This window comes from Macrotis lagotis, chromosome 1, assembly GCF_037893015.1.
Source record: "Macrotis lagotis isolate mMagLag1 chromosome 1, bilby.v1.9.chrom.fasta, whole genome shotgun sequence".
Lineage (NCBI taxonomy): Eukaryota > Metazoa > Chordata > Mammalia > Peramelemorphia > Peramelidae > Macrotis > Macrotis lagotis.
The window spans coordinates 46,970,247-46,992,114 of NC_133658.1; the positions used below are offsets into that span (position 1 = coordinate 46,970,247).

The 21,868-nt window shown below is 37.3% G+C and overlaps 1 protein-coding gene across 3 annotated transcripts in view; it reads right to left on the bottom strand.

Annotated features, from left to right (window-relative positions):
- ZFHX3 (zinc finger homeobox 3) overlaps positions 1–21,868 on the bottom strand; it is a 304,460-nt gene that overhangs the window by 168,595 nt on the left and 113,997 nt on the right. The window lies entirely within an intron of this gene.

A 21,868-nucleotide genomic window follows, 5' to 3' on the forward strand; every position in this document is an offset into this window, starting at 1 on the left:
ACTTCACCTTAGATTTATTCTGTATCTGCTTTTATATATGTACATATCATCTTTCTTATTTTGATGAGTAAAGATTTTTTTGAGTCTCTGTAACCAAAGCCTCACTATCTGGGACATATCAAGCATTTTAAAAATGTTAGTGGTTGGTTGGTTGGAGGATGTATTGAAGACAGGGAGAACTGAAGCAAGAAAACCAATTCTCAGATTCAGTTAAGCAGGAAGCAGTAAAAAGAGATCAGTAAGGAAGAAGGGTAGATTGAGAAAGGTAACTTCTTTGACACAAACAGGTTGAACCTGAAGTGATTCAAGGACATACTGTTCATGATGTTCAAAAGGTAGTTCTTACAAAACTGGAGCGAAGGAGAGACTAGGACTGGATACCCAGAGCTGGTAGTCATCCACAAAGAGATAATGAGATAATAAAGTCACCAAGAGGATGTGAGAGAGCTTAGGACAGGACTGAAGAGATTCTTAGAGATCATCTAATACAACCTGATTTTTACTAATGAGGAAACTGAGTCCAAGAGGGAAGAAGTGATCAGATCAAAGTCATAAAACTAGAAGGGAGGGGAACTCTTTTTTTTTAAGGCAATGGGGTTAAGTGGCTTGCCCAAGGCCACACAACTAGGTAATTATTAAATGTCTAAGGCCAGATTTGAACTCAGGTACTCCTGACTCCAGGGTCAGAGCTCTATCCACCGCGCCGCCTAGCCATCCCTGAAATACTTTTTAGAGATAAACAATGTCGTCTGCTTGAGTTCTAAAAATTGATATCACAAGTATAAGGTGGGAGCTGTATGGCTACATAGCAATTTATCTGGAAAAATATCTAGGGGTTTAGTTAACAGGAAGGTCAATTGAATCAACTGTGTAATTTGGAAATCAAGATAGCTAGTCAGCTTGGGCTGCATTTAGGAAAGCTGAAGGTCCAAGCCTAAGTAGGCAATGGCCTCACTGTATTGGTAGTCCAATCAAAAAAATATTAAGTGTCCATTTTAGATGTTAAGTTCTAGGCATTTCATTTTAACAAAACTGATAAGGTAAAAAGCATTGGAGGAAGACTAAGAGGATGGGTGAGGTGTCTTGAGATTATGCCAAAGAAGGATTATTTCTAGCATCTGAGATACTTAACCAAGAGAAGAAAAGACTTGGGGGAAGGGAAAGGAGGAGAAGTTCAATGTATTTGAACAGCTGTCATATGAAAGAGAAAAAGGATTTGATTTCTATGACACATTGTTGACTTTGTTCGTCCTTCTGAGGAGGAGCAGTAGGTTTAGGTTTGATGGAAGTAAAAACTTAAAATCATCTCTCGGGGAAGAAGGTGGATTCACCTTCCTTGGTACTTTTCAAGGAAATCTAGATGATTATTCATTAGTTTTGTTGTGGCAGGTATGGAGGCACCTCCCCACTATGAGCTTCTATAATTCCTAGGACCAGAAAAAAGGGTGGGCATCTCCCCAAGTTCCCAATTCCAGATCAGTCTTCTCCCTACATCCCTAAATGATCTTCCTTCTGCAGTCTACAAAATCTACTAATACCACACCCTCTCTCCTTCCTTAATGTTCCCATCCATTGACCTCTGGGTCATTTTTCTAATTTCTTTGATTTTAGAGCATGAATAATGATCTTCTTTTCTACCATCATCTCCTGAGATAGGAATATCCTTTGCAGTTGTAACCAACCTTTTCATCATGGTTAATTCAAACGACAATTAAGAACTAAGACCATAAGAATGAAGTCACACAATTTCTCAACAGCAATGGCAAAAACAATGTAAAACAAAATGACAGCAAAAGGAATTGGATGTGGCAAAATTATAGAGACCTGAGTCCCAAACAGGAGATAGGAAAGCTCTACTTCTTTACAGAAATAGTCTTAATATTGCATAGTCATAATTTTTTCATAAATTGTTTAATTTTTCTAAACTCCTTTTTCATCCCTTTTTTGTTCTTTGTTATAAGAAATGATGCTGTAGGGAAAGGAGAGGAAAGGAATATTTATGAAATGAAGGTGACATTTAAAAAGACAACAGCAAAATTTACTTTTAAAAATATTCCATTGCATTCCTCATCTATAAAAACATGCTTTTCTAAGAATGAAAAATAAAGGGAGGGAAAAGTAAACAGATATAAAGACTTTTGTCTTTCCGAGAAAGAAAAATGGAGAAAACAAATCAATTAAGAGTTACTTATTGAGTGTTAATGATTATTAATATCTCATCTAATCCTTACAACCACCCTGTGGAACAAGCAGTGCCAACAGTATCACAATTTACATCAAAAGAAACTGTCTTCATTGGAAATTCAGTGAATGTCCATCAATTGGAGAATGACTGAACAAATTATGGTATATGAATGTTATGGAACACTATTGTTCTATTAGAAAGTGGGAAGGATGGGAATTCAGAGAAGTCTGGAAGGATTTGCATGAACTGATGCTGAGTGAGATGAGCAGAACCAGAAGAACACTGTACACCCTAACAGCAACATGGAGGTGATGGTCAACCTTAATGGACTTGCTCATTTCATCAGTGCAACAACAATCAGGGTCAATTTTAGAGTATCTGCAATGGAGAATACCATCTGTATCCATAGAGAGAATTGTGGAGTTTGAACAAAGGCCAAAGACTATTACTTTTAATTTAAAAAAAAAGGTATCTTATGTAATTTTGTTAGCTCTTATATTTTATTTTTTCCTTAAGGATATGACTTCTCTCTGAACACATTCAATTTTGATCAGTGTATAGCATGGAAACAATGTAAAGACTGTGGAGGTGGGGGAAGTGAAATGGAGGGGATTGTAAAATTCAAAAAATAATTAAAAATCATAAAAATGCAAAAAAGAGAAGAAACTATCTTCAAAGCTGTGCCACTTTTAAGTAGTGGAACTGCACTTTAATCTCAGGTATTATGAATGAAATTCAGGGCTCTTTCCACTATGCTGTATTTAGATGATGGGAGAACCAATATAATTCAAACCCACAAGCATTTATCAAATGCCTCCACAGTGATAAGTGCTGGGGATATAAAGGAAGGCCAAACAAAACAAAACACAACAACAACAGCATCGAAAACAGCTCCTGCTCTTGAGGACCTTAGAGTTCATGGAGCCAAACCAGTATGGCACATTTTCCTGCCATCCAAAAACTTTTATTTTGCTTACTAAAGAAACAAGACTTAACCCCGTTTGCCTTACAAAAAAAAAAAAAAGGAACAAGAGCAGAGATCAATAGAGGCCACAATAATTGAGGGAACTGAGTAGAAAGGGCAGGATGCTGGTTGACTCTTAAAGAATAAAGAGTAAGAAAATGAAGTTCAGCTTCAAGTTTGATGCCATTTTTCCAAAAGGCTCTGAAGAGTCTAACACTTGCATGTCACATGAGCAACCAAAGCACGAAGAAACAAGTACTTAAAATGACATCTGTTCGATTAATTAGCAGCATAATTAGTTTCCCCTCTGTGGAGTTGGGCTTTGTTGCAGGCTGTCTAAATCTTCCCCAGGTGAAGTTCCTCCTCCCCACCCAACCCCTGACATTTTCTTAGGAGGAAAAAAAAATGAATGGAACAAGGAAGAAAAGGAGTCATTGCAGGAGGTGGTCACATATTTTTTTAAGTAAAGGACATCTTTGAACACTAAGTTAAAGAGAGGAGGAAAAAATTGCATTTAGATATGTAACCTGAATACTATAAAACCCTAAGAGTGACCTCAATGTAATGGGGAAGTTGATGCTTACTGTTCGAATTGATTTGTCTACTGCTCCTTCTTCTCCCTTCCAGCAAAAGTCCTTTTTTTTAATGCTGCTTTTAAAAAAAAAGTTGACCTTGACTAGACTATGACTTAGGGACTACTTGGACATGATTTGGACTACAAACTCCCCAATTACCAAAATTATTATAATTTTATAAAGAAATAACATGGAAATAGGGAGGGAAGGGTGGGTTCCAACCTTGGGCTTGGTAAAACTGGATAGAGGACAGAACTGCTTTCTCTGGAACAATCATTCACTCTTCCTACGCTAGTAATGTTGGATCACATTAATGGGAACACAGTAAGGGCAGGGAAATGTAAAAATGGTCAAAGTGTATTCAGAAAAACAGAAAAAAGAACAAACACTTGTGAACCCTCATCTCTAGCCAACTCATTACACACAATGCTTCTTAAACCACAGCTGGCTGCAAAGTAACACGTTCTGACTAATGTCTAGGATGGTGAGGAAACCACAGATCTGGGACCAAATCCACTTGGCTTGACTAAAAAGCCTAGCCTAGTGTCCCACAAATTCTCCTCTCCCTTTTCTTGTTCAGAAGGGGAAAAGGGGCGGGGGAGTATTCTAAAATAATAGTCTGTCTGGGGGAAATAACAGGTCTATGTACAACACATTAACTATGAAGGGGGGAAATAAACTGGCATGGGTAGAAGTAGATTTTGAGGTAAAACCTTTATCACTAGCAAACACTGTATACTTTAGTCACAACTAAGGAACACAATTAATTCAGAGTATTTTGGGGGCCCTATTAGAGTTCATGTTTATGAAGAAGTTGGAACAGCAGCATCAAAAGCCAAGGCAGTCTAAATTGGGTTCAAAACTCACCATATCGGCCCCTTTTCAATAATACTTTTGCACCATTGTCAAGAATTTAGGGAGATATAGCTAAGTGGCACAGTGGATAGAGCACCAGCTCTAGAGCCAGGAAGACTTGAGTTCAAATCCAGCCTCAGACAGTTAAAATGTTTACTTAGCTGTGTGACCTTGGGCAAGTCACTTAATCCCACTGCCTTGAAAAAATAAAAAAAAATTTAGGGAGAAAAGTAATTTCCAATGTTCCTAATGATGAACCCAATCCATTTTGGAGACCCAGATCATAAGAGGGCCCAAATGTATCTGTATCTAGAACAATATCATGTCCTTCATCACAAAGACCACAATATTAATTCATACACACACACACACACACACACATATATATATATATATATGTGTGTGTGTGTGTATAGGCATAACCAATAGCAAGCTATGTGTGCAAAGCCAGATAGAATTGTGATCCTAATAAGTTTTCTGGACAAGAAGGATAAAAAAATAAAGACCCAATATCTTTGCATGGTATCAGAAGTTTTAATTGGCTCTAAAAAAAAATAAAAATCTTAACTAGAAAAGGTGAGAGAAGGGAGAAATCAATTCAATTCCAACATTAAGCATCCACTTTGGGCAAATAAATGTATCCATCATTTGAATAAGGCTTTTAAATTTAACCTCAAAGACAAAAATTAAAGTTTCTCTGCCCAGAAAGACATGAGTACAGTAGAGGGAAAAGGGGAGGCTGGTTGACAGTTGTAGTATGTATAAAGATCACTAAATACAAAGAATTGGGAGGAGAAGAGGGGATGAAGAAAACCAACTACAAGAAGAATCCCTAAAGGTTTTACAGAGGGAGAGAATCCCTCAGCTGTGGATTAAAGGAATGAAGTGGGTAATTTCAGGTATTCTGGATGGCTTGTACAAATACACAAAAGGTAGAATATGGGAGTGCCAAAGGAAGAGAATAACTGAGTAGTTCAGCTTGGCTATAATGAAATCACCAAAGAAGAAAGAAAAAGAAATGATAGTTAAGGATGGAGCCTTCAGGGATGACAAACCAGCCAAAGAATATTGGAACTAATAGGTTCAGGGGGAAAAATAAGGAGAGTAGCATATCATGGCAACCAAGGAATAGATTTTATGCAGAAGGAAAGGGTGATCAGTAGTACTGGATACTACAGAGGATCTGAGAAAAGGATTTGGTACTTGAGAGAGCACTGGTATGAGCTCTGGGAAGTGATTTCAAATAGTGTGGGAGGATCTGAAGTCACATTTCAATGGGTAGAATGATTTCATACAACTCAAGACTTTGGCAGAGAAAGAAAGGGGAATAAAGTGAAGACTTTTATTTTGTTTTTATTATTTTTTTAAATGGGCAGTAAAGAGCATGCCAGTGGATAAGAAGAGAAATCAGGAAAAAGGGGCCCTGACTGATAAGGCAAGATCCCAGAGCAGTTGAAGGCCAAGTAATAAAGGGCACAAGTAGAGGAGTGACCTTGAAAAGAAGGGTTTCTTCATCCTCAGATTGGCACAAATGAGGAGAAAGAAGTAGCTTGGTTTTGAGACATAGTATAGAAAGGGTATGAAGAATTTGATGATTAATGACCCACCCTCAATCTTCTCTGTAATGCAGAAAGCAAAAAGGAAAACCGATTATTCCATAATATGGAAAAATAAAGTAACCACCCTTGGACTGATATTTGCTTGGTCAAATGCATCCTTTGAACAGAGGAGATGCTGGTGAACTAGAAACAAGAAGAACAGATGGAGAATGGCTAAAAGATGTGGGAAGCTTGTATTTCAATTGTCATATTCATCATCAGTAGTGTTCCAAGTCACAAATAGAACAGGCAAGGGCAGTTAATCCAGTTCCTTCTTCAAATACACCTTTCTAATAGTACAGCACTAACTCAGAACAAGGAATCAGTAAACACTGTTGACTGGCCAAGAGAATAAACTCTAATTCCCTTTCCTGTCCCCAGAGAAGCAAGGATTGAAGTAACACAAGGGCTCACCCTGGTGGAACAGTTCTGTTCATCCATGGTTTGCTTCCTTAGCTCCTAAAGGTCCCTGTATCTAGTTCTCTAGGTGGGAGCAAATCAAATGATGTTTAACCAATTTCCATCATGGGCCTATGATCCTAAGAAGATGTCTTATTCCCTTCTGCCAAAAAATATGCCATGTTTTCCCAATTCTTAAGCAACAACAGCAAAAACTTTCATTAGGTTTGACTAACCCAGATGGCTATCATTCTGTCCTTTCCAGTGCTACACTCCTTGAGAAAAAATCTCCATTCAGTGTGTTTACTCTCTTCTCTAAGTATCTTCTAAAATTCTTTGTAACTTGACTTCTGACCTCATCATTAACCTGAAATTGCTCTTTCAAAATAACCAATGACTTCTTAATGGATGCAACTTATATATGCTCCAAACAAATGCTGATAAAAACAAAACAAAATGTGGCAATAAATTAGAGAATCTGGTTTTTCAAATAACAGCCCACAAAATAAACACTTCCCACAGCTGATCATTTGTAAACTCTAACCAAATTACTTCTGAGGTATGAGATTTTTAGAACTCAGAGGAGAATTTTCCTAAATCATCTTCATGGTTGGCCCCAGTTTCCACATCCCTTCATTCCTTCTCTTTAGTTTTGTCTATATCATCTTTTGCCCTGTTAAGTCAGCAATATGATGTGTAATAATTAACTTTAAAGTGATCTGAATTTTTGTCTTCATCTAAATAATTATTACAGAATAAGGTACAAACAAATCCAAAGGTGGCCAAAGAAAATTTGAGCTTACAGAAAACCTAGTAGAGGCTGTGATGCTGATCCTGACTACTGTCTTACCGCCTGCAACAAAAAGCATTTCAATAACCAGAATAATGAAAAAAATATTGAAAACTGAATTTTAACAAATAGGTCTGGAGAGAATTTCAGATTTCATTATAGGAAAAGCATTTTATTTAATGTAGAAAATATGAAAACTTGATATGACAGTTTTCTATAAATAACAAAAATTGGAAACCATCATTAGAAGCATTTTTACTTTTCTACTTTTGATGGGAAATACTTGGGAGAAAAAATTGAGAATTAACCAACAGGGAAACAATTTATCTTGCTTTACATTTCCTGGCCTAGTTTCAAAATGCTTTAGCAGGTCAGTAAAAGAGGATTTCTTTACTAACCATGACCCAGAGGTCTTTCATGAAACATTTTCACTGGTGTTACTAAAGAACTGTTAATCAAGCCTTAACTGCCAGAATCCATAGTTTTTAAAATTCCCACCATGAGCTATTCTTACTGCAATGTAACTTAAAAAAAAACTACTACCAAGATGCAGAATGCATTTTTTTGAAAAGGCCCAGAGATCTAAATTTACCAGATATTAAAGTATGAATTTATGCAGTCAGCACTAACAAAACGATGTTCATAGCAACATTGATTCTCCCACCCAGCACTTAAAAAGTATTTTCAGTTACGAGCTATATTTAAACTAGGATACCAAATTTGGTATGTGAAAGGAATACATTTATGTTCCCATAAAGAAGTTCACCTCCTTACTGTTTCAGGATTGTGTTAAAACTTGTAGTTATCTTAACAAAGCTTAATTATTCATTTAAAATTTCCCTTTCAAAAACAAAACCAGGAACACCTGTTGGTATTTAATGTATTCAAATTTGGCCTTTGAAGTTAAGCCTTCATCATCAAAATGAAAAGAGGGGAAATGAGTTCCCTTCTTTCTGCTATTATTTAGCTCCAAACGGTTTTCTGCTAGACTGGATTTACCTAGGACTTCATCATACTTTGTTATGGCTGTTTGGAATGCAGATGCAACCTCAGAACTACATTTTCTAGAAATTGACAAAGCAGGCACCAAAAACAGCAAATGCCAGTAGGAGGGGAAAAGGCTCTAAAATTACAGTGTTTTTCCTCCACGTCTTGAATTAAAGTGGGGGTACTTTAAGAAGAAGGATTCTGGGCAGGCAATAAACACATTTCAAAGTGATGCTTATTAGATCCTTTGAAGAAGGAACAGATAGTTTTAAATTTATCCTCAAGCACAGACCATCCATGTAATGAACTTTTCAACAGCAAATGATTTTTTTCAAAGAGTAACTTAAAAGGATAAGAGAAATACTCATGTCATGTTGAATACTACAACACAAGCACTTTCCCACAAGTGAAAAGTTTTAATACTTTAAAACATTTATTTTCTGTAGATAACAAATATCAATACAGTTGAAGTTCCCTTAATCCAAACTGAGAAGTGTCCACCTAAATAACACAGCTGCTATAATAATGCTGAGGTTTTCAGTTTTTGAAGAAACAACCCCCCCAGAACTACTGCTGAGCTTAAAGTCAGCTATTAATATCCTCCACATCCCGTTTGCATTCAGACAAAATTTGGAGGAATATTTAATAAAAACTGAATGGTTAATTACAAGTTTTTTGGAAAAAAAATTATCCTCAACCAGATTATAAACTTCTTTAGAGCCAGAAAAGAGTCATTAAAAAATAATTCCCATTGGTACCCAATAAATATTTGATGATTTATAAAAAACTAAATATTCACAATTGAAGAACTACATTTTAAGGAAGAACTACCTAGGAAACAACTGGGAAAAAACTACTGCACTGTAACACATTTCTGTTACTTTTATCACCAGATCATAAACCAGTTCACAGAACCTCAGAGTTAGAATGGACCTCAGGGGACATCTAATGAGACCTAGGCTTTAATATATTGTATACCCAATAATTGGTCATTCAGCCTTTGCTCTAATCTTCATTAATTCTCGAAGCAAACTATTCAATTCAGGGGGAATTTTGAGAACGTTTCCCTCCTTTTCCTTCCGTCTTTGCAAACTCTGCCTAGTAGAGGCAAACAAAACAAATCAAGACCTCTTCCGTATGACAATCCTTAAAGTACTTGAAGATAATTATTATGCCCTAAGACTTCTTATTTAAAACAGGCAAAATTTACCCAATTCCTTCAACCCATCTTAGATTAAATATGGCAGGGCTGTGAAGTCTTTTATCACCTCAGTGAGCCAAGTCTTGATGCTCTTCATTTTATCAATTATCTAGCAGGATCTCTGATGTAAGTATGATAGTCAAGACTAAAATTCAACTACTTCATCTCATCCTTTACAATTCTTACTCATGTCCTTCAACAAAACTTCTGCAGAGGCAACATGCTGGGAGCCTTCCCAGAGTTTTCTTCACATTACCTTGAAACCATAGGAGTAACTGGAAAGTGTGATATAATTTGTAAAGTCTGGCTACATCTTTCCCATACCTTCTTGAAGGATGTCTTCAAAACATAGGTAGATTGCATAATAAAAAAAAACACTAAAATAATAACGTTGTAAAAATAGGAAAGTCAATATATGATTTCATAGCAATAGATATTGTCTCATTTTAAAAAAAAATTTTGGTGTTATCACTTCTTTCAGTTACTGTTAGAGATCAACTGAGAATCAATCCTTCCAAGTCCTCAAAATTCTGTCTTCAACATGAACTTCTATATGTATTTGGTTTAATACAAGTACTTTTCCTTTATCTTCTTTATAATCCTCTTTAGTATCATTTCTACTTCTTCATGAAATATGGATACCATCAAAAATGGCATTAATAAATCTTGGTTCCAAATGTAATAGTTTTACAGTCTGATGATGAAGGGAAAAAATTGCCATACAATTATAAATCTATTCCACTTTTGTCCTCTTTTCAGTTTCTTAAATCTTTCAGGATGACTTGCTGAAATAAGGTCTCATACTTTCTATAAAGTCCTCTTTTCCACCATTGTATGTTGCTGTATAAACAGTAAAGTTCAATCTTTCATCCTATGTCTTAAGAGTTCACAAATGTGTTTAAAACAGGTGTTACCCACGACTGCCATCTCTTTTAGCTTAGTAAGATCAAGATGAGATAGATTACGAGATTCTTTTGGTTGTAGCAACTAATTTATATAAAAAAATTTTTCAGGAAATGGTACTAGTCTGTGTCAATGTCTATTCTCTTATTCATTTTTCCAGCTCCAACAAGCTTTATTTAAATAGATTAAGTTAGAGTTGTATTCACTGCTTGCCATAGCTTGTCACTGTTAGTTTTCTCGTTTTTCTAATGAATCTGATCTTTGCTCAAACAAGTCAGTACTAGGTTCATATACAGTTCTGGTAACCAATCAGTTCTTGTATTCCCTTGCTTCTGAAGCACATTTTCCTACATATTTTGTTCACCTTTCTATTTCAGTCTTAAGTATCAAATACATGTTTAATTTTGAGAATCTTAGTGAGTTCTTCATAAAAGTTCTCCATTCCCCTATCCTCTGCAATAGATATTGGCACAGGAGTTAGAATTAGTTTTTCCATGGTGGTCTTTAAATACTGCCATGTATACTTTAATTTTAGATAACTAAATTTCCAATAAAATATTTCTTATTGTCCCCATATGGATAAAACTAACACCAATTTTTTGACTCTCTAAGGAAAGATATGTCCCCATACTTCCATCTAACCACAACTTTTGTCTTCTAATTTTATTTTTAATGAGAACATCAAGATTAATGTGATTCATTTTGCCCAGTAGCAATATCCATTTGGTCACAGGACAAAGATAATACATTTGGAATTCAAAAAGCTACAGTCTTTTGTGCATCTTTGTGCCCTTTGTCCCTTTTTCTTTTCTTTTTTTTTGGATATCATTCCAGCAGAAGTGGAAGGAAGTCATGCAGCAATGAGGGTCATCTTGTAGTTTTTTTTCTCCAGTCTAACAAGGTATCTTAAAATGTGGCACCTACAATGTGAGCTCAGACATAAGATGGAGTCTGACCAGAGCAGAATACACTAGGATTAATACCTTTCTGGTTCCTTAATGTAGCCTAAGATTGCCTTACTTTCATTAGTTGCCACTTCATGTTGATGGTCAATGTATAGTCCATTACAATCTCAGATTCAAAAAAAAAGGAAAACTGCCCCATTCATCCTCCCCCCCATTTGTATTTGTGAAGTTGATTTCTTAAACTCCAGTGTAAGATTTTATGTGCATGGCTATTAAATATCAACATCATTAGATTCAACCCAATCTTCTAGTCTTTCAGGATCCTTTTGGATTGTAACTCCTCTTGGCCATTCAATATGTAACTATCTCTCAAAGATGCATGCTACCTGACATGTCATCTGTGCCTTTCTCCAAATCTGCATAAAAATATCAAACAACCAAGGGTCAAGCACAGATATGTGGGGCATTCTATTCTAAATACCTTCTAAGTTGACATTATACCACTAAAATTGTCATATTGGCTATTCTTCGTCTTTCCATCTCCCATCCACAGGAGGATCATGAGAAATTTTGTCCCGGACCTTTCTGAAATTTTTTTTTAGGTTTTTTTTGCAAGGCAAATGGGGTTAAGTGACTTGCCCAAGGCCACACAACTAGGTAATTATTAAGTGTCTGAGACTGGATTTGAACCCAGGTACTCCTGACTCCAAGAATGGTGCTTTATCCACTATGCCACCTAGCCGCCCTGACCTTTCTGAAATTTAAGTGAACTTTGTATATTTCCATGATCTCCTGCCTCCCACATCCATACCCCATCTACTGATTTACTAATCCCGTAAAAAAAGGAAACTAGACGTGTGTGTTCTTGATGAAGTCATGCTGGTCCTTTTGGATCCCCAGCTGACTTTTCATTCTAGGCTACTTGAAGAAATGACACATGTGATACCTGAGAACCCAGAAAGACTATGGAAAATAAGAGAAGTATCACAGGTTTGAAGAATAAATGCTTTGACTGAAAACCGCCCCAAAAAATAAGAGGATGAAGTTTACAAATCAAAGGCCAGTGAAAGCATAACCTAAATTCCTGTCAAAATTCTAAAATGTATTATGAAAGGGTTGTTTTGTGAACAACTATCTGATATAGGAAAATTTTAAGTCAGCTACAAGGAAAGATAGCCTGACTTTTTTCATGTTGAATGGTTAGAAAACACAGAGGCCAGAGAGATTTCTGTAATGTCTATATTATAAGAATAGAACAGAATAGTTGAATTCCTTTATGAGAGTAAAAAGAAAGGTAGCCCAGTAGAGAGAGAAATTGGTCTGAGTCCTGAAGACTTTTTCAAGTCCTAGCTCTGACACATCTGGTTATGTGACCTTGAACACTTATCTGTTCAGGATAGCCTTCCCCTCACTGCCCCCAAACATAGACAGGCCACACTCAAAGACTATAAGTTGCAGAAGGGAAGCTGACCCCTCCAATATGCATTGAGTTATCCACAAAGAGCTCCTCTTCACAGATAAATTCTCAGCCCCTGTCTGTCTGCCATTTTCCTCTGGGACTCAAAAGCAGCTGGATAACATAGAGGATGGAGCTGATCCTAAAGTCCTCAAGATCCCAAGTTCAAATTCAGACACTTTCTAGTTCTGGAACTTGGGCAAGTCATTTAACCTCTGATAGCCTCAGTTTCTTCAGCTATGAAAAGAGGATCAGAGCACCTGTTGAGAGAAATGAGACAATACTTGCAAAGTGTTCACCAAAGTCTATAGTATAGAGTAGGTCCTAATAAAACTTGTTCCTTCCTTTCCTTTCCAGTGTGTTAGAAATAGGGGAGAAGGACATCATTCTTATATGATCAATCAGGAAGGATGGGAAGCTAGTCAGAATGCAAGAATCGAAGTTAAAAGGTTTTAAATGTTGTCGTGATCGATACCCAATGAATACAAACCACTCGTGAGACAACAACTTCTTACACATTGGGTAGATGTGTGGAAGACTTGGAGGAGGGCAAGGCAACCAGAATCACCAAGGTTGAAAAGCCTTCAATGGATTATAGTTTATACTGATGGTGGAGGAGGAGGAGGAATCCCCAGAAGGTCACAAACCTGTGGATGTACTTTAAGGATGTCCAAATAAAGGCAACAGACCAGAGAACATCCCTGACTAAAAGGCTACTTGTAGCTCTGACAGACTATACTGAATTTGAATCAGCTCATAAAGCAGGAAGAAAAGGGAGGATCCAGGGGAAAGGGATAGAGTGAGACTTAAGGAAAACTGGGGTGTATATAAAACCTCCTCAGATTTCAACATACTTCAACTGGCAATAAAGAGCATATCATAAAGAGCAGCAATGTTTTAACTCCAAACTGGCCAGATCCCCATTCTCAACTTCCCCTTGTGAAGTTGCTTGCTCTACTATGCTCTAGGTTGGAGAGACTGAGAACATTCTGGAGCAAAACTAATCCCCAATCGTGGAGCAAGAAAATTGAGAACCCAGAAGAACTTGAAGCAGTAACTTGCCAGGTAAATATGTCTCTTTCTGTCATGGGAATTAGAGAAGGATAGCAGCTAAAGGAAATAAGAAGAAAAGGGTTCCGGCTGCTCTGTAAGAAAGAAAAGGTCTGGTACAGAGGCTAGATTTTTGAAGACAAATAATTGAACCTTTTGTACATTCTAAATTAATTCTAGTAAATAATCTGCCCTCTTTGCCTTTTTTCATTTTGGTTGAAGGGGCAAAGGTGACAAAGAAGGGGGAGCAGAAATACAATTTTAAAAAACACACCTGCTTAATGAGAAAACAAGGTCCAAGGAAACTGTCCCCAAAAAGTACAATGCAAACCAGATGCTACATCCACCACCCACTCCAATAACTTGATGACTGGGGAAGGTGAATGCCCTCATCTTTTCTAAATTAAAAGGCAAGAAAAGAATCTGCAGCCCTTGACTTTGTAAGCCAGACAAGAGCTGTCAGTGACCAGGTATGGGCACCATGTTTGAAATTGGTTTCTGAGACTCTCCCACTGCTTGGCTCCCAACTCCAGCTCAAAGTGTGAAGTCCCTGGAGTCAACTTCAGACCTGCACACCAGGGACTGGTGTGACCCTGAGCAGAACTGAGTTGGGTTGCCCACCAGGTCAGAGAAATGCTCACAAGAATTCCAAGTTCAAGAAATGAGTTTTGTGGGTATTCTTCTCAAAATTGTTTCATTCTCCTTCACCAAATGACCCACAAGAATGAGAATGCTCCCTCTGAAGAATAAGGATATTTGTGGCTATTTAAATGGCATCTTAGTTTGGCTTTTTAAAAATTAGCTTCAAAAACCACGCATTGAGACCAGAAAAGTCAATTCACAAGTGACCTAGATCTTACACTGGGACTGACAATTTTCATACTAGTATAATTTATGATTAATATGAGGTCTTTGTTCCTGGCCTAGTCAAAGAATCCTCAGCTGGGAACTGTTTGAGTAATGGGTTCTGGAGGGGTCTTAATCTCTCTGTTAAAGTTGATGGATTTCTATTCCAATGACTCTCAGGTGAAGGGGAAAAAAACATCAAAGCGAACACCAGATTGTAATGGTTGGCAGGTGGGCACTGATTCCAAATGTTCTTCCTGTTTCTTTCCCAATGGGAGGAGGGGGATGTGTGGATGCTGTCACACACCTAGGAGTGTTCACTTGTCACAACCATATGAAAAGGGAATGGGGTAAATGGTGTACAAACTCTAAATCACCCATTAGGCTTGAGGATCTAAGTAAGTCATGAGAGAGACAGAGGAATCACAGGTTTATCCGTGACTGATCCTGCGTATAGGAATGAAGCAGATAGACGTCTAAAACAGAAGTGGGAAGAGTGAAGGCAAAGTGACAAGTCATTTTATGAGAAAGTCATGTCATTGAAAGCTTCAAGATGAACATTCTCTAAGACCGTGGCCCCAAGTGGAACAACGGAAGCTTTCTCTAAAATATGTCTCAATTCTGGATTAGAGCAAACACAGATGGGAATGGGTCAGTGTGATGAATCTTGACATTTTGGGGGGTGTTATGATCCTTCATCTTCAACAGTTGAGTCCTTGAACTAAAAAAAAAAACTTTGAAAGATTCTTTTTTCAAATGTTTATTGATTGGATAAATAGGATATGATAAAAAAAATCCTTTTAATCTAATAATAATGTGGAAAAAGTCACTCTAAATACTAATAAATGAAATACAAATCAAAATAATTCTGAGTTTTCAATAATGCAAATGGTCCAAGATGGGCTTAGAAAATGCTGGAGGAGTTGTGAAAATATGGATGCAATAATATACAGTGGGTGCAGGTGTGAACTGGTCCAGTGATTCTGGAAAGGTATTTGGATTTATGCTAAGACATTTAACTAGAATATCCATGATCTTTATTCAGTCATTCGTCTGCTAGGCATACACTGCCCCACCCCAATCTCTGCCAAAGGTCAAAAAGAGAAAGGTTATGTGTGTGTTGGGGGATGCATTTTATATAGTATTAAAATTGTAAAAAAAAAATATGAAGTGAAATATAATTTGAAATATTACCATGCCATAAGAAATTATGACTATGAATGAAGGGAAACTGAATCAATGCAAAGTGAAGCTAGCAGAACAAGGACCACAAACTCCTTTTATTGTTAAGTTGTGTCTGATTCTCCATGACCCCATTTGGGGTTTTCTTGGAAAAGATACTGGAGTGGTTTACCATTTCCTTCTCCAGTTCATTTTAAGAGATGAGAAAACTGAGACAGGCAGGGTTAAGTGACTTGTCCAGGGTCATACAGCTACTGGGTGTCTTGAGACCATATTTGGAGAATTTTCCCAACTCTGGGCTCAGCTCTCTATCCACTGAGTCACCTAACTGCCCAAACAAATGTCTCCAGCAATGTCAATGAAAATAATAAAAATAAATTTCATTCAAATCTTAGATAATGAAAATACTAAAACTTGAATGTACTCCCCTCCCTTCTTTGAAGAGGTGGGGAGCTATGGGAATGAAACACAATATATAGTTTTCTTTTTTACATGTGTTGATAGGATTTAGGACTTAGAAAATCCTAGATTCAAATCCTTCCTCAGACACAACATGATCATGAGGCAAATCAATTAAATTTTCAGCCTCAATTTTCTAATCTGTAAAATAAGGACAAGTACATCTAACCCACTGGGATCAAATGAGATGTGTAAAATTCCCTGAAAACTTCAAAGTGTTACATTTATATTATCATTGGGTTATTTTTTCCATGTGTTAAAAAGGATGCCTTTCTGAGTAGTGGAGAGGGGAAGTATTTATTGTTAACTAAAAGTGATATAAAAATAAAATGCCTATTTTAAATTTGCTATACAGCCTAAATCAAATTTATAATTCTTTTAAGATAATTTTTCTGAATCTAACAAATTACTAAACAACATAGTGAAATGAGGACAAAATGTACAATGAAGAGGTCAATATGGTAAAGAACTTTCTTAGCTGTCTAAAAATAGAATGAACCACTTTGGTGTATGGGGAGAGAGCCTCCATTACTAGGAGTTTTGAAGAAGAGTCTGAGGAACTACTTGTCAAGAGACATTACAGAAAGGATTCCTGTACAAAGATGGGAGGAACTGGATTTCTTCTCAAGTCCCTTCCAACTTTTGAGCTGCCATGATTTCATGACTTTATGAGAAGGCTTTCAATTTTGGTTTTCCTATATACAAAATATGGATTTAATAATATTCAAATCACTAAACCTCACCTGGTAGTTGAAAGATCAAGACAAATAAAAGGGTAAAATTCTAGACAAATAAATATGTTATCATTACTACCAATTATAACCTCTAATTTTCAGACATTTTCTAAAATTCATCCCATCGGCTGTGGATATCAATGGCCTGAGTTATCTGCAAAGGAAAGAGATAATCACCCCAATAACAGAATCTAAAGGACAAGTGCCCCTTAAGGTTTTTCTTTCAACTCCAATTGGCCTGATGGCAATAAGGGAAGAAGATAATCAATACTATTACCAATTTCTTAAGATCTCCTATATGCTCCAATGACTCCCCTCTATCAACTTACAGCAAACTGAGCAGGTTGGGGTGGAACTCAGGGAAGTAGCAATTCAAAAAAAAAATCATTCTTTCATGATATGATTTTATTGTAAGCTCTCCACCCAAAACAATAAAAACCAAACTGAAAAGTCTGGGTGGAAGGGGAAAAGATAATGAAGCTTTAAAGTTTCCCATTTTTGGATTCAAACCTATGAGACTTTTGGAATTTTTGGTACCAATACAATCATCTCCATCCCCATTCAAACCACTCTTAAACATATGACACCATGATGAGTTAATTCGTAACTGAGATTTTCATAAGGGACGAATTCTCCTTCCCTTGGATCTTCCAGTTCCATAGTCCCCAATTCCCAACAAGCAAAAGAGAATTCTGTGCTGTGAAGACCACAGATTATTGACAACTAAGGATCCTTATTTAGTAGCCATTAGCAGGACTGGACAATTTTAATGTAGCTAACTGGCCAATCAAGGGAAGAAGCACTATTTTTTTTTAAGGCAGAGCAAAGGGGTGTGTGTGTGTGTGTGTGTGTGTGTGTGTGTGTGTGTCCCCGTGATAAGCCCAGTGCTTTCTCTCACCCGGTCAGCAGCATCTGGAGAGGATTTTCTCCAGCAGACAGTAAAGAACTCGATTACATCCAGTTAACTGTGCTCTAAACTGATTATGCATGTGCCAGGCTAATGGATTACATTAGCAAGAGGAAAAATAACATCCAATCAATCTCAATTTGCTACAGACCACACCAGGGCCTAAGAGAAAAAGTGGTTCGTGAACTCCCTCCACCCTGACCCAAAATACTGGAGCTTACAAAGCCCTGTGACAGGGAGTGCTCTCTGGTGAGAGATGTGCATTTTAATCACAGCAAAGGATCAAGGGACTAAAATTAAGCTGATGTTGGAATACTCCTGCTAGGTACAAATTCTTCCTGCTGAGTTCTCTCTGCCAGAGTCGGGGATCTGGCAAGCCAACAAGGAATCTGAACAATGATTTACCTTCAGGTGGTATTCCCAGGATTACAAAATAACTTCACTCAAAAATTATCTAGGTTGGGTTGTCTGAATATTATCACACCCATTTTACAGCTGAGACAACTGAGACCAGCCTAGGTCACACCTGATAAGCATCCAAAACAGGATTTGAACCCAAGTCTATCCAAATCCATACCCAAGACTCTTTCCATCCATGGCCTACTCTAAGGGATGAAGAAGCTGGTACCAATGACAGTGGTCCAGATGCATTGTCCTATAAAGGTCTTCATCCACCTCCCTAACAGTCAGGTACACTTTGGCCTATAGAACTCAGTGCTCATAACTTGACCATGTTTCCTATAGTTGGGATCCTCCAGTCCCACTTTGGCCCATGTTTTGAGGCTCTGACTATCTACTGTGGAAATTCTTTAACCTACCTTTTCTAAACAGGCTTTTAAAAAATTCTTCCCAGATCCTGAACAATATTCCAGCTCCCTTCCTGTATGATCTTTTCAGATCTTTTCAAAGTAGAGACTTATTGAGTCCACTAATTTTCAAAGGGACAGCCCTTGAGAAGGCACTCTGATCCAGTGGAGAGAAGAATGGAATTGAAATTATGGGAATGTGGGCTCAAATTCCAAATCTGACACAAGCCATGAACTATAGGCAAACCACTTAGTAACTTCAAGGATTTGTTTTCTTCTCTGTAAAATGGAGATAATACCAGTCCCAGCTCCTCATGTCTACCTTCACACATATCCATACCCACATCCTCCAAGATTACCATGGGGAAAGCTGTCTGTTACATATTTTGAAAAATAAAAGTCTTCTTTTTGATTTTTAAAGTGATTCATGACCTGGTTCTAGCCCTATCTTACCAACCTCCATTACTTCCTTCACACATCCTACAGTGAAGCTATTTGACCTTGTCTCTTTCTCACAAATGATGTCTCTACCAACTCTGTGCCTTTACCCCCTCAAACCCCAACCATGCCATTCTCCCATCTGTTCTTTAGGTTCACACTCTGTAAAGAGATGGACTACCATCATTCTAAATTATTTACAAATCTATATATTCAGTCTCATATTCAACTGACTATCCCTGAGACATCCAAACGCTACCTGTCCCTTCCAGCTTCCCTGGTCATAAACCCCCTCCCTGAAGTTATCCTTGTCTACTTTCTCCCTCTCAGCCCACATGGTTGATCAGTCACTAATTCTTGTAGAAACCTACAACATCTCTTGCATCTGCCCTCTTTCTCTTCACTCATAGTGCTGCTACCTTAAATTTGGACCCCCTGACTCCTTTTGCTGAGTTGATGACAACAGCTTCCAACTTGGTCTTCCCTGCCATGATCCTTTCCTCACTACTGTCCATCTTGCTAAAGAACTTTTACCAAAGCTATTTTCTTCAAGGACATATATGACCATGTCATTCCCTACTCAATCAACTGAAGTGGCTTCTATTGACACCAAGATAAAATATAAATGCCTCTGATTTTGTAAACTTTTCTACAACCTGACCCCAATCTGTCCTTCCATCTTTAATGGACACCACTCCCCTCCTTTTACATTCTGTGAGTCAGCCATATCAGTTCATTCTCTGTTCTTCAAATGATGCTTTATTTTACATTTCTGGGCCTTTGCACTGTTTAACCCCCATCTCCCCTTTTCCATCCCCTTCCCTTCCTCCATGAGAATTCAATCTCTTCTCATCTCTGTCTCACAGAGTCCATTTCTTCCTTTCGTATACAACCCAAGCCCATCTTCTACATGAAGCATTTCCTATTCCCCCCAACTACTCTGTATTTAACTAATTTCCATATTTGTTTTGTGTATACTTAATATATGCATTGTTGATATCTGCATTAGACTAAAAGTTTCTTGAGAGTAGGGATTATTTTATTCTTTGTATCCCCAAAAGTGTGCCACAGAACTTGATGACAGATTAACTAAAAATGTTGTTTGCTGTATGATTATTATGCTGATGACATGAAACATCTAAAGAGGGATTGAGATGGAATCTCACAGAGTCAGAGGCTAAGTAAAATTTCTCTCAAATCTTCTCCCTCTGCTCTAAGTCTTTTGGACTTCCTCCTAACTGTGACTTGAAAGCAACAGAATAAATTTGAGATGCCTCTCCTGAATATCTTTTGAATTATCTTCATTTGGTGAGAACAATTAGAAATCTTATCACCACTTAAATACAATTAAGATATATTCCTTTCAGTTTCTCCATTTAACAGTACTGTACCAAGAGCCTCATTTTAGGACCAAGGAAAATGAAGCATAAATCACTTGACAATTTTTACCAATATATATGGTAGGGTTCAAATGAACCCCATTAAAACTGAGACTCCTTATAGTTATACCTTACTTTTAACCATACTGGCAACACCCAAAGAAAGTTTTCAACCTTGTATTTATTTTTTCTCTCCCCCTCTACCCTATCACGCAAAAAAAAAAAAAAAAAGCTCAATGTTATATCCTATAGTGAGGATTTCCCAAAATCACAAAATTGATTTGGATTAGCCAAATTTCAATTCCAGGGTTACTGAAACCTTGGAGCAACCAACCTACTGATTAAGAGGTTTTAACTATTTGAACTCTCAATTTTAAACAGGAAGAATAAACAAGGATGTAAAAGTGAAATTGGCTAAAGAGCTAATCTTAGCATAATTAAAATCTTCATTCAGAATACTCACTGTCACAATGATACAAGACAAAGGAAGGAGTGCGGTATGAAAGAGAAGAAATGAAAATAAAATGGAGGAAAATGGGAAGACAGAAAGACAGGCTGTGTATGTGTGTGTGTGTGTGTGTACATGCACATGTGTGTGGAGAAGATATGTGAAATGAGGCTAGTTAGATTTATGGCGATTTGTACCTGATTGTTCATACTAAAGCCATTATGGAATGATTAGAGAAAAAGGTGAAGCTTTAAGTCCAGTGAAAATCAATAGAAATGTCTGGAGCAATTCTGCCACTCGAGTGAAAGGACTATTTACAGTATCCGGAGCTCCTCTTGGGTTACAGTCTACAGTGTTGAGAGAAGGAAAAGGGAGAAGAGGAAAGAAGATGGAGGAAGGGCAAAGAAATGAAAAGAGGCTGGAGAAAAGTAAAGGAAATAATCATAGAAAAGACAAAAAGAAATGGAAGGAGCCAGTAGAGTGGGAAGAAGGGAGAGAAAAGGACAGAAGAGTAAAAAAGGGGAAAGGTGAGACTGAAAGAGAGAAGTGAGGAAAAAAATCAAAGGGGGATCAAAAGAAGAAAGCAAAGAGAAGGAAGGCAAAGGAGAGAGAGGGAGAACAAGACAGTGGATGGTGAGAGCAAGAGCTAGAAACTACAAGAAAGTAACTTGAAGAGTGAGAACTAAAACTCAGGAACTGGGCAATATAATGAACACACCTTAGGTTGTAAATGAAAAGGCTATTTGGTAACCTCTCAAACTCCAAATGTCAGTTAAATGCTTTTTTCATAATCAAACACAC